Raw genomic sequence first — 13,698 nt, forward strand, 5'->3', positions numbered from 1 at the left:
CCCATGGGGACAGCCCTCTGGGCTATCCTTAGTTCTCTCCCAGTGGCTGTAGAAGTGGGTGTCTTTTAACAGGAAGAAGGTGAAGAAGGAAGGTATGCAGCTTGCCTCTGCCAGCAGCCTCCTGCACGGGCCTCACAGACACAAGACTCAGCTGTTTGCTACGTGCATGAACACAGGTGGCTGCTGGCAGTGGTAGATCCCAGCTTCCTTACAGGTCGCTTGTGTGTCTGGCTTGCTAAATGCTGGGGTATCTCCCTGGGTGTTTGTGTGAGAGTATCTCCCCATGGGCTCTCTCTGTTCCTGGGGTTCTGCCCTGCCTGTTGTTGGTTCAGATGATCAGGGAGAGGAGGGATGAAACCACCTTCTCTAAGGAGAGGATGTGATGCCATTTGTACAGCATTGTGTTGGATGGTAAGCTCACCTTTAGTAATAATTTATCAACTAGTTATGTCAGAATGAACAGCTATTGTCCTTGTCCTTAGAGCACCAGCGTGAGGGCAGAAAGACAGATAGGCGGAAGGCAAGTCCATTGAAAGTATGTGGATAAAATAATACTTTTCTATTAAAATCCGAGGAAGGAAATTGTAGCTAGGATTTAAATGTTCCTCAGAGGCACATATGCTGATGGTTTGGTGCCTGGCTTGTTGGAAGTAAAACCGAGGAAGTGGAGTCTGATGGAAGGGAGCCATTGGGGAATCATGCCCTTCAAGGAATAGCAGGACCTCAGACCCTTGTCGATCACTCTTGCTTCTCTCTCTCTCTCTCTCTCTCTCTCTCTCTCTCTCTCTCTCTCTCTCTTTTTTTTTTTTTTTTTTTTGGTTTTTCGAGACAGGGTTTCTCTGTGTAGCCCTGGCTGTCCTGGAACTCACTCTGTAGACCAGGCTGGCCTCGAACTCAGAAATCCACCTGCCTCTGCCTCCCAAGTGCTGGGATTAAAGGCCTGCGCCACCATTGCCCGGCAGTGTGTCTCCACCGCCCAGCCTCTCTTGCTTCTCAAGGTAACAGATTGCATACCACATTTCTACTGTCACACATTGTACTGCCACAGGGCCACAGCAACAAGGCCAAGAGACGACGGATAGAAACCTCTAGATCTGTGAGCCTAAATAAATCTCTCCTTGTACGTTGTTGTGTGTTGCTCATCTCAGGCACACATTACTTCCTCAAAGGAAAGCTTAGAAATAAACAGGTACCAGGTCCAAGGAGCTTTCGTTTCATGAGCCGAGAAAGCTGTGTCCTCATGGGAAGGAGATGACCAGGCCACCAGTGAGTGCGCAGAGAGCATTTCAGTGCCACGGATTCAGCTGCACAGACTCCTGCAGCAAAGGTCTTTGAATGTGCGTCAGGTTGAGTAATAGTCCCCCAAAGGCATCAGGTTCTAGTTCCTAGAACCTTACCTAGCAGAAAAGACTGTAGATTTTCATGAAATGGGGAGGGGGTGACCATGAATTATCTGGTTGCCCCTCCCCACAGTCACACTTGTGTGTCCTTATGGGAGAGAGATAGCTGAAGCAGATGTCATGACTCTGGCCTTGAAGGCCATAAAAGGGTTAAAGAACTAACGACTTCAGGTCTGAAAGCTGGGAATGACAGTGTGGCGGCTATTCCTGGCTGTCAACTTGACTCTATCTGGAATGAACTACAATCCAGAATTGGAAGGCTCACCTGTGATCCTGATCTTGAGGCACAGTGGCTATGAAAAGCTTAGTCCCATGCAAGGTAGTACACGTCTTTAATCCCAGGAGACTAAAGTAAATGCCAGATCCAGACATGTTGGTACACACCTTTAATCTGGGCCACACCTTCTGCTGGAGACCTACATAAGGACATTGGAAGAAGGAAGACTCTTCCTCGCCTGCTTGCCTTGTGGGACTGAGCAACTGCTAGATCTTTGGACTTCCAGTCACAGCTGCAGCTGACCATTGTTGGGGAGTTGGACTACAGACTGTAAGTCATCAACAAATTCCCTTACTATCTAGAGAGTACCCATAAGTTCTGTGACTCTAGAGAACCCTGACTAATACAGACAGGAAGCCAGATTCCCACTCAGAGCTCCAGAGGGAGCCCAGTTTACTGAGAGCTTACAGTTATTGGGGTAATTTATGTCACCCGGAATTTATGGTGGTCTGCTGCAACTGTAGGGGATGAACACATTCTGCTTGCTCTGAGTCGAGGAAAGGGTGTCATTAGATGGGTTTGCAAAGGATGGTAGGCCCAGTTCTCGTGGCCTGTGATCAAGGGTTTGGTCTTGACCTTGGAATAGAGTTAAGTGTTGTGGCTCATGCTTGTAATGCCAGCACTCACAAGGCTCAATGGGAGGATTTAGCATTTGAATCTAGCCTGGGCTATGAGGTGAGAATATCTATCTATCTATCTATCTATCTATCTATCTATCTATCTATCTATCTAAGTAAAATAAGGCCAAGCTATTAGAATGTTCTAAGCAGGGGAGATATGATCTAACTTTCCTTTAACAAAGAACTTCAATCTCGGGTGGAGTTGTGACCCAAATTCATAAGGGTGGGGACAAGAGGAGGAAGTGGGAAGGCAACTGAGGAGCTAGGTAGATAGGTAGACCCCAGAGATCCTCTGGAGGCAGATGCCCAGGGACTGATGGGTAGATAGAGAGGGCCCAAGGAATGGGAAGAGTCTAGAATAACAGAGTTTAGTTCTGAGCACCTGGGGGCTGGGAACAGCAATTAAGGGAAGGAAGAGACTTCTGTTTTGGGTAGTCAAGTCTCCTGTGCCTAAGAGAAGCATTTATTCTGACGATCCCAGAGCCTGGAGAAGGCACTGCCAGAGAGAATTGGATGGTGGGTGTCCTCAGCACCAAAATGAATTCTTAGCCCTGGATGGCATCATCCAGGGAGAGATTAGGAAGGAATAAGAGGTCAAAGCCAAGTGTGGGGGTGCACACTAGTAATCCCAGCACTTGGGAGGTAGAAGTTAAAAACTAACTAGGATCATCTTTGGCTACATACTGAGTCGAGGCCAACCTGGACTATGTGAGACTCCATATCAAATGAGAGAGAGATGGAGGGATGAAGGAAGAGAAACAGAGACAGGGAACAGGGAGAAAGATGAAGAGAAAGGGGGACAGGGAGAGAGAAGGATAGAAAGATAGAGAAGATGAGAGAGATGGAGAGAGAGGTGACAGGGAGAGAGACACAGAAAAGGGAGAGGCAGAGAGAGAGAAAGAGAGAGAGAGAGATGAGAAGAGAGAGAGGTGACAGGGAAAGAGACACAGAGAACAAGGAGAGAGATGGAGAGAGAGAGATGGAGAAAGAGAGAGCTTGATTGATTGATTACAAGGACCCAGACAAGGATGACACCCAGACTTTGGTAGGAAATTACTGGAAGAGTTCAGTGATGACGAACTTTCCAGACTTTCAGAAGGCCAGCAGACAGCACTGAAAGGACTGGTGGTCCTGAGCAGATAACCAGTGAATGTGTGTACTTAGTCTTAAGTTTCGTTGGCTGAGAGGTTACTGGAGAAGCACATGGGCTTATAGCCATTGTCTTAGCCTGGCACTTGCAGGTTTCCCATGTGGCCAAGAAGTACCTAATTCTTGTGTGCAGAACAAAAGGTACCAGAGCAGGAGACTTTTCTAGATTTTAGTGTAGGAAACTCTTCAGACTTCAGTTACAGTCATTGTGATCCTGGCAGAAAAGGGTTCTTGAGTATTCCCCTCACCCCAACTTCAGCCTCCCCCACAGTCAGGAAATAAGATACTGAAATGAATATGTGGCATAGAAATGTGATCAAAAGGTTGCGGGTGGAGCTCAGTGGGAAAGCACTTGCCTAGCCCATGTGCAGGCCAGGGTTGAGTTCGCAATACTGCGGAAAACACACACACACACACACACACAGAAGAAACTTGAGCTGTGGAACTATGTCTGAGGTGGACCGTATCTAGACCAGAGTTTTAATAATTTGCTTCAACAATGTATCGCTAGTGCATCTCCTCCCACTCGGCTGGCCTGGCGTGATGGGTTAAGCTCCGGCAGTGTTCATGGGTGAGAGATGCTCAGCCTCTGATTTGGGATAGTGACAATGGGTCATCTGGGACATGGGAGCTGAGCTGAGCAATTTTCTGTTTGAGAGTTACATCCAGACAGACTATGGCTGGGTAGATTGGCAACCCGAGCTCTTTAGCTGTGCCCCCCTGAGATACCAGTTGTTTTGGCTCTAAATTTAATCCCAACCTATAATTACGTTCTCCCAGCCCACTAGCCATTCCTCTCTGCACAGCTCTCCCCTGTCAGTCGTCCATTCAAAATATTGGAACGACTTCCTTCCTTTGTCTCTTTCCCCTTCTCTTTCCAAGCTTTTTCTCCTTGATTTTTTTTATTTTTATTTTTATTTTTTTACATTTTCCTGTGATTCCCAGGCTGTCTTTTGAGCATGCGATCTTCCTGCCACAGACTTCCTCCAGCTTGGGTGACAAGTGTGTACTGCCATGCCCAACAAGCTTCTTTTTTGACCCCTTCAGTCTCATGTTCTTCCATCTCCACCTCTTCTTGCTCATTGCTTCCATCCCCAAGAAACAAGGGACCTCTTGCCTGTAGCAGTCCCTTAGCCGGTCTCCTGGCTTCCGTCCCCGGCCTGCAGACCTAGTAGAACCAACACAAGTCAACATTAGCCATCTAAGCCCTCTGCCACTTCCCATCCAGGGCAGAGTAATGCCAAGGTCTCCTGCTGACCATTCGGGGTCTGTTCTGGAGTTCCCTTTGTCACAGACATCATGTTCTCTACAGTATTCCTTTGCTGAGGGCTTCTTCGCTCCTCCAGATACACACAGCTGCCTGATCACTATTCCCTGTGATATATTTGTGCCTATTTCCTTGGGGGGGGGGTGTTTCATAATCACCTCTGTGAGGAAATCACGTACTTGAACAGTACGCCCTTCCCCTCCATCCCCCCATCCCCCACCTGCCTCAGGGTCTTCTCAGTGTAGTCTCTTTGGGTGCATTTGCCTTTTTCTTCTTGATATAGAGTTTGGATCTTGACTGTCCCTCGAAGTCTCATGTTTTGAAAACCTAACTGCCAATCTGTGGCTCTATTGGGAAGTGATGGAGCCTTTTAGGACATCTTCTGGTCATTTGGGGCTCTTCTTCATGTCTCTTTTGCCTCTTGACTACCACAAAGGAAGCAATCGCCACCCTATAATAGTTTGATACCATAGGCTCAAAGCACCTGATCAAAGCACCCCACGAAACTTCTGCACCAACAGAGACCTTCCCTCCTTACAAGTTAATTTGCTCACGTCTTCTGTCACAGCAACAGAAGGATGACATGCTTTCCCTGGAATGACAGCTGCTTGAGAGCAGAGGCCGAGCTCATGACAGTGCCCCACAGGGCACGCAGCACATGGTAGGCACTCGTTTTCTTTTTTAAACTAAGTGAAGAGCTCACTTAACCAGTTGCCTGCATGTATATGCATGCAGCCCTGCATGCCTGGTGCCCTCAGAGTTTAGAAGACAGCATCAGATCCCCCTAGAACTGGAGTCATAGGCGGTTGTGATCCACTATGTAGGTACTAGGATTTGAACCTGGGTCCTCTGAAAGAGCAGCAAATGCTATTTTTTTTTTTAAATGGGAGCAGAAACCAAAGCAGGTTCCGCTACAGCTTTCTTCGCAAGGGAGGATGGTTGCACTGGACATGAGACCATGCTTAGTGTATGCACTGCCCCAGATGGGTTCCAGATGTGGCACAGATGTGTCAGACAGGAGCACTAAGCCTTCTCTGTGTGCTTTAGACTCAGCCGCAGAAATCACTTATCACCGATAATAATAACGCTCAAAGGGGAGAGCAGTAGCTCAGCTGGGTTAGCTTCAAGATGATTAAAGCAGTCCTTTTTATCTCATTGAAAAGAGCTTTTCGGTGGTCAGAGTAAAAGCATCCAGATGGAGTACTCAGGTGTGCCAGGAGTTCCCTTCTCCAAAGGCAAGTGCATCTCTGACAGAGGGTACTCAGCTCCCCATCCATGATCAAGACACCATGGTGGGCATCTGTGGAGAAAGCAATGGTACCCTATCCTCACCTGCAGGGATACCTGGTCTACATAGCTTTTGTGGCACGGAGCCACGGATTGTTGGGGACACAACTGGAATCACAGAGGCTGGATGCGTGACTGGAAGTCCCTACTCATGGGGAGGGGAGGGGAAGGGTGGAGGATTGCAGTGGGGCAGGGACACCAGATGTCTCCTTCGGATTGTGTTAAAATACAGATGTGGAGTACACAGAAAAATATGAAATAAACACAGGACTTGGTGAGGCCTGGGGTAGCCCCTGGGAGGTACAGAGCAAGCAGGGTCTATGTCAGGGGCGTGGCAATACTACTAAGAAATATTTCTTTCAGACCCACTATGAGTTGCTCAGTAGCTCCTCAAAAGCTATCTGGACGCAGTATAGAGAGGACTGCACCCAATTCAGTGGCCGTGCGTTGGGGCTCCTACGCATCCAGTAAGGGAATTAGGCGAGACAGCTTGGGACCTCATTCACATCCGGGCTAGTACCCCTTTAAGGAATCCCATTGCTCTAGGCATGGGGACCCACCTGGCCCTGATGCAGCATGCTATGGTGACAGCGCTTTCCCCTTCTCAGTTCTTTCACCGTGTGTGCTGTACTTCCTGTTCTTTTTGGGGTGTTCTCTCAGCCCCTGCTGACGTTCATCATCGATCTCTTACTTTGCAGGAGCCTTTACAGGCTGCTCCGAGTGCAGCCCTCCCTTCTCAGAGTTCTTAGACTGTTCTTTTCCTGTGACTGAGCTGTCAACAGGTGGAGGTACTCTGCTCCCCTCCCCCAGGAAGGCAGACCGGGCATTTCACTCGTCTACTTAGATGTGTTTCCCCAGTAGCTGCTCAGCTACTCAGCCTGATCTGCATGGAGCCGAGGCCAGGTTGGGTGGGACAGGCTGAGTGTAGGGAAGCAAGAGGTGAGCAGTGGGGTCTGAAGTTATCTGAAAAGACAGCTGGTAGAGTTTGGACTTGGGCTGGGCCCTACTTGAAAGGGAAGATTGTGGAGGTATGGTACGCACTCCAGTCAGAGATCCCAATTAAATACAGGCGAGGAAACTGGTTCCATGTGACGGAGGGAAACTATTTTCCCACTCTGGACCTTAATCTCTCTCCCTTCCGCAAAATGAGACCCTGAAAGATGAAGAACTGTAAGTAATATCTAGTATGACAATGACATCATTCTCGTGTGTCAGATCATGGTGGGTATTTTATCTCTTGAACCTCAACACACAGCTTCAGCATCATGTCAGCTCAGTTCTAGGCAGCCAGTACCAACTGACCCGGAATGGCGACTAAAGAGCCTGTATGTGAGGTTTGGCTGAGCTGATGACCGTGGATGAAGTCAGGCCCTGACCCTGATTCGGTGAGCAGCACGGTGAGCATGTGTCAACGAGGTGGGGGTGAGGATAAGGGGGGGGTATGTGGTCACTGATGGTGCAGCGGCAAACCCTACTGAAGCAGAGTGTTCAACCATACTAGATGCCACCATCAGAAAGGACATACAGATGCTTCAGCCAGGAATGGCAAATCACATCTCCAGGAGCCTAGGGGCAGTGAGCAGGAGAGAAAGGATTAGAGGAGAGAAAACAGAACGGGGGGAGTGCTCTGGCAATCTGGAGAAAATAAGTCTACTTGACTCACTAAAAGATCCTCAGAGTCCACTTCCTCAATTCTGTTCTCTTCCTTATTGGATGGGGTCAAGCAGAATGTTCTCCCGGAACATCCAGAGATCCGTCCCTGCGCGCCCTCTGATTGGGCCTTCCTGTAACAGACCTTCCTCCAATGGTTGCTGGCACGGTGCTGGCTGAAGGGACTTTCCTTCATGGAAATGGAGAGCCAGAGTAGCTCTGCGAATCCTGCCAGTGTCATGGGAGAATCCAGATCTATAGGGGGGAATGTTGTTTGTCTAAGGCCACCACGTGTCACTGTTGATTTAGGTCGTGTTGCTGAGCCCAAGAAGCTGGGAACAGGATATGTGTATACCAATGAAAGACAGGAGAGAATTGAGGCTTCAGTTTTCAACAGATGCCAATTTCACTATGCGTGATTTCAGCAGGGAGAGGAGTGGTCAGTTTATATTGTTAGCAATCACGCACGTGTCTGTCTTCTTCTGTGTTCTTATTGGTTTCCATTCTTCGGATTTTCAGAAGCATTGGCAGTCTCCACTGGGGAAATTTGTGTCATGATTAAGCACACACACACACACACACACACACACACACACCTTTTTCTCATTATTAATCACCTTCTCCCATAATTAGTAGTTAAAATGTCAAAGGAGAAGAAATTAATTAAGAGAGAACTATCCAGTGAAGCAAGGCATGTGCAGCCAGGCTCTGGGGCTGATTATAAAAAGAGTTTCTTTAAATATTTTGAGCACTTTTGGGAGTCAGAATCCTTCCTTCTAATTGAAAGATCCTTCACTATACCCCCAATTCTGGCTGGTGGCCAGGGATGCAGTCCTGGGTAAGGTAGAGGGTGGAAAGCCTTTCTTTATCCTTAGGAGACTCTCTCCAACCTGGGATGCATGGCCACAGAAGTTCAAAAAACAGCAAGTAACCCAGACCCCATCTAAGGGTAGAAAGAGCTTCGTTTTTTACAGAGCGCCTACTGTTAAGAGATACTATGTAGCATTTCACAATAATCCGGTAAAACAGGTGGTACTAACACCTCCATTCTACAGAAGAGGAAATTGAGGCTCAGCAGGGTTGGTTGGGAGTTCCCCATTTTACATGTTGAGAAACTGAGAAAGAAAACATTGACTCTAGGTGTAATTCTAAGCTTTGCTCTTTCATGGAATCCTGAAAACTATTCTCAGTTCTCTGGATAGCTTCCCACCCCAGTTTTGACAGCTAAGCCAAGAGCCAAGACCCGCGCAAGGAAGGTGGAGCTGGGAGCACAGCGCCCGCCCAGGTGTGGTTTCAGCCAATGGTGACGTGTCACCGGCAGCCTTTCGCCCAATCAGCCATCGCTCCTCGCCCCCACCCTTTCTTTTTTCTGCTCCGCCCCTTCGCTTTCCCTTTGGCTCCACCGAGCTTGACCGAGCGGAAAGTCCCTTCAGCCAGCACCGTGCCAGCAACCATTGGAGGAAGGTCTGTTACAGGAAGACCCAATCAGAGGGCGCGCAGGGACGGATCTCTGGATGTGATTGGCTAGCGCGGCGCCTACCCTCTCCGCCTCCGCTCCGCCCTCCCCGCGGGCGGTTCGGAGGCGGGGCAGGTGGGGGCGGGCCCAGGTAGCAGGTTCGGCTGCGCGGGGGCCCGCGCGACTGAGGTAAATACTCGGGTGGTGGGTGTGGGGCGGCGGGCCGGCCGGGGACGCCGGTTCTTAAGCCGGGGCTGCGGCGCTGAGCGGCGGCCGAGGCGGGTGAGTGTGCGCGGCCGTGCGGCTGAGGCTAGGTTCCCAGTGTTCCTGCCCTGCCTCGGGCGCCCTGAACCGCGGAGGCGACCGTCGGGCCTCAGCGCCCGCCCGTTAGCTGCTCCGGGCCGACCAGCTTCTGACGTCAACCGCGGCTGCCCACCTTCAGCCTCCCGGAGGGCTCGGGAGTCGCGGGACTCCTGCACCGGAGAGGGCTTGGGTAGGAGCAGCGCGGGACTCAGGCTTTCTCTCTGGCCCGCCGTCGTTGACAGATAGGGAAACTGAGGCCGGGACCCCGCCTGGCTCCCAACGGCTGCAGGAGGCAGGGAGAGTCTCGGGTTATGGTACCTCACGTCTGTGTTGTTTTGTGGGATGTTGATGGCTTCGCTCCCGGAAGAGCAGCCTGGCCTCGCTGATGGCGTGTTCTGCTTTTTCTTTCAGTTTCCTTGGTCTAGAGGGGGAGGATGGTTTTGCACAGTTGTGTAGTTGGAAGGTGCGCCTTGTTGAGACGGGTCGGGTACCTTTCTTTTCTTTTATTATTATGGTCAGCCTTGGAGGAGAAGCCGAGTCGTGAATGATGACGGTCTGGAACTGAGCTCAGCTAGGTCAGCTGCCAGGTTATTCATGTCCTTGGCATCTTTTTCTATTCCACCCCTTGGCATTTGCATGTTTTAGGGGTTTGTCATCCTCCAGCCACCAAGTCTTGCAATCTCCCAACCTCCCCCCCCCCCCCCCATCCCCGCCACCGGTCCTCGCTCTGATTTTCTCTGGAAAGTTGTCTCCTTAGAGGAGCATTCATTCATACCTTGCTTTTTTGTGTGTGTTGAGGCTAATCAGGGATTCCTAATAAGATTGCTCATTTTTGTAATCATTGGCTCCAGAGAAGAATCCAGGCACCAAGAGGGCGTACATTCAAGCATCAGTCTCCTGCACACCCCCTCATACCTCAAGTAGGTTGAATGGCCCCAAGAATTTAGCCTGCTGCTCCCCGCTGGGTAGTGGGTGGATTTGCACTAGAACAATATTAAGGGAAAAGGATTTGTTGGAAATTCTTTGTGAAGTTCATGTAATTTGAATGTTGACAGTACCCAGAACGTTCTCCGATGTTCTGCTGCAAAATTTTAAGGTATTCTTTCAAAGAAAGCCTTGTTTGGACTGGTAATTTTTGAGGTGCGCTGATAAGACCAGGGACTTGTTATGTAAAAATGACATATTAAACAGAAGTTAGCTAAACTGTGGTTAAGTGATTTAAGGAGGTCTTTAATGCATAAAGAAAGGGCAGTAATTAGCCTTCTCATCAAACTAAGTGTTTTATTCCTGGTTTGTATACTGTCATCTTACATTTTTAGTTTCAAATGAAGCTCCAAACAACCTGGTTTCATAATTGTGACATTTTTCCTTTCTTGTTTCTACTTACATGTGTAGTAGCATAGTATAAAATTGTGATTTTTCCAGAGAATTAATGATATTTTAGGCAAAAGTCTGTTTCTTGAATCTTATTTTTAACATAGTAGAAACTTCTGGTCACTTAAATAGGACAAGGAAATAGCATTTTGGCATCCACTATTACCACCTATGCTAATCAAGTTTTCTGGTCTAGATCCTGGAAAGACAAGGAGTGGGCAAGTCAAGGTTTTAGAGCCCAGTGGCTAGGTTTAACTGACAGGAGACAACATGGTTTCTGTCCTCCTGATGTGACTGCAGATGCAAGAGAGTCAGACTTTGTTTTTTCTTTTTTTAATAAACCTTGTAAGTCCCACTTGGTTTTGTGACTGTATCCTTGTGTCACAACTTATTCTGGTCTTGAAATCTCTGTATTTCTATTTACTGTTTAGGCATGTAACAACTTGTTCTTTTAGTAAGAGTTTTTTTTTTTTTTTTTTTTCTTTTTCTTCTTCTTCTTAAATTAGTCATTCAAACTGACTTGAAGCATTTGGAAAAGCCTTGGCTCTTTTCTTGCATATCCATGGCAGCCTGCTTACCTCTTTGCTATCTGTGATTTAAGCAGTATTTAGTATTGTAATTTCTGTTCTGATTTAGAAAGCTTCCTGTGGTGTTTTAGAACAAGGAGGCTACCTCAGCAGAGGCTAGCAGTTGTTGAATTACACCTGTCTTTGTGAGGTTCTTAGGGACGGTGGTACAGCTTGATCACTTGAGCATCCGGATGTCTTACAGTCTAGAAAAGTTATGTTACCACTTGTATGTAGCTGATGACTATTCATATTGTGATGCTTAAAACTTGGTGATTCTGATCTTTAATGTTTTTTGTAAGATTTATATCCTGATCATCTTATCATTTCATTCACTGGAAATTGGTCAATATTTATTTATTTATTTAGGTTTTTCAGGACAGGGTTTCTCTGTGTAGCCCTGGCTGTCCTGGAACTCACTCTGTAGACCAGGCTGTCCTTGAACTCAGAAATCCGCCTGCGATTTTTATCTTTGTATATTGAAACCCTCTTTTGCTCAGCATTCAGGCGGTCAACAAGCTCATAAACAGATAATGCTTTCAGATCTCTGTGATTCTCTTCTGTTCCCTTGTCTCCAGTGTCCCAAAGAAAGGCCTGTGTTCATCTTTGTTTCAAGCTCTTTGATACTCTTCTTTCAGTATTTCAATAATTATCAAAATATACACCATTACTGTTACCTAGTTGGACATGGGACAGTGTTTAGATGAGTTGTTCATGATATACTCACCTTCACAGTGATTCTATTTGCCAAGTAACAAGAGGGTATACTTGAAAATCTCTTCCTTCAAACTAACTCTCGTGTCACTGTGAACTCGCTGTCTTATAGCCGTCATGACCTGTACTTAAAGCAGACACAGAATGGGTGGAAAGCAGTCATCATACCTTAATGTGTATAGTTTTCAGGATCTAACCCTGACTGTATCAGAATATTGAATATGATCTGGAAAGAGCTCACAGTGTGATTTTGATGTTTCTCTTTGTAGAGTCTTGAGGCAGTTTTTATTGTTTGGAGTTCTAAGGCTTAATTTAACTACTGTGCAGATCCGAGAGGAATGAGAATGTTGGCATTATGTTCATTACTACAGGAGGAGGAGGATGTGTTTAGGGCATTTCTGTGGTAATGCTGATATTTTGAGATGATAAATGATCATTTGGTTTCTCATCTGGTATGTGTCTAGAAAGAGACAAAGTTCATCATTCTACTTTATTATCTGTAATAAAGGAAATTAATTTAAATGTGTTTCAAACATACTCTTTTTCTTTTTATACAATTTATTTATTCTTATTTTATATGCAAAGTGTTTTGCCTGCATGTATGTCTGTATGAGGGTGTCAGATCCTGGGGTTACAGATAGTTGTGAGCTTCCATGTAGGTGCTGGGAATTGAACCTGGATCCTCTGGAATTGCAGTCAGTGCTCTTAACTGCTGAACTATCTCTCCAACCCCCTGAAATTTATTCTTGATATATTCCTTCTAAAAGCAGGTAGGCTCACACATGTTTCTTCCCTTTGGATAATACCCTTAAAAAGTATTTTATAATGTTTGCTTTGACCATTCTAGTTGTCTGTTGTGACCTATCCTCTTACTGAGTATAAACTGAGGTTCACTTGTGCAAACAAGTTGCAAACATTCATCATTCTTTGTCTAGTTCACTTTAAATATATTCTTGAAAACTTCTGTTTGTTGCCATAGAGTTTTTTTTTTCAAACCAGTTATATAATTCTTAAAACTGTGAACTACCTTTTGAGATCAAATTCATTTAAATATAATGTCCTGAGACATATATAATTATTTGTTTTGCTTTGATAATGTTTTATTAACACTAATTTTTGTTTTGTTTTGTTTTGTTTTTTGAGACAGGGTTTCTCTGTGTAGCCCTGGCTGTCCTGGAACTCACTCTGTAGACCAGGCTGGCCTGGAACTTGGAAATCCACCTGCCTCTGCCTCCCAAGTGCTGGGATTAAAGGCGTGAGCCACCACTGCCCGGCTAACATTTATTTTCTTAAACTTCAAATTGTGGCATTAGTTGTTAAGTTAGAAAGTCAATAAAATAGGCAGGTTCCAACTTACCATCTAAAGATAGCCAGTTTTAGAAAATTTTAGAAATAAAAAGAATTTATTTTAAAAATAAAATAGCTTTGAAATGTTTTTGGTCAAAAGTTTTGAGACCTATTTTAAAGAGACCCCAAACAATAACTTACTGCTTTTTGACTACCTGAACCTGGGAGCAGTCTTAACAACCTCTTTGTACCTTTTTCTTCAGTACCCCTCTAGAATTTGTCTATTCTTCTTTATTTGTGTTGCTTTGCTTTTTCAGAAGCATAAACATAGCTCATCACCTCACTTCT

General features: G+C 46.5%; 1 protein-coding gene across 3 annotated transcripts in view; it reads left to right on the top strand.

The window, feature by feature from the left end:
• The first annotated feature begins 9,176 nt into the window (after positions 1 to 9,176).
• Cyld (CYLD lysine 63 deubiquitinase) overlaps positions 9,177 to 13,698 on the top strand; it is a 52,426-nt gene continuing 47,904 nt past the window's right edge. Inside the window, exon 1 of one of the 3 annotated variants that reach the window (XM_034522278.2) lies at positions 9,177 to 9,295. The gene's annotated coding sequence lies outside the window, so the exon portion shown is untranslated. Of the gene's footprint in view, positions 9,389 to 13,698 lie in introns of all 3 variants that reach the window. The other 2 variants (XM_076915584.1, XM_034522279.2) reach the window with 2 other exon arrangements.

Source organism: Arvicanthis niloticus, chromosome 18, assembly GCF_011762505.2.
Source record: "Arvicanthis niloticus isolate mArvNil1 chromosome 18, mArvNil1.pat.X, whole genome shotgun sequence".
NCBI lineage: Eukaryota > Metazoa > Chordata > Mammalia > Rodentia > Muridae > Arvicanthis > Arvicanthis niloticus.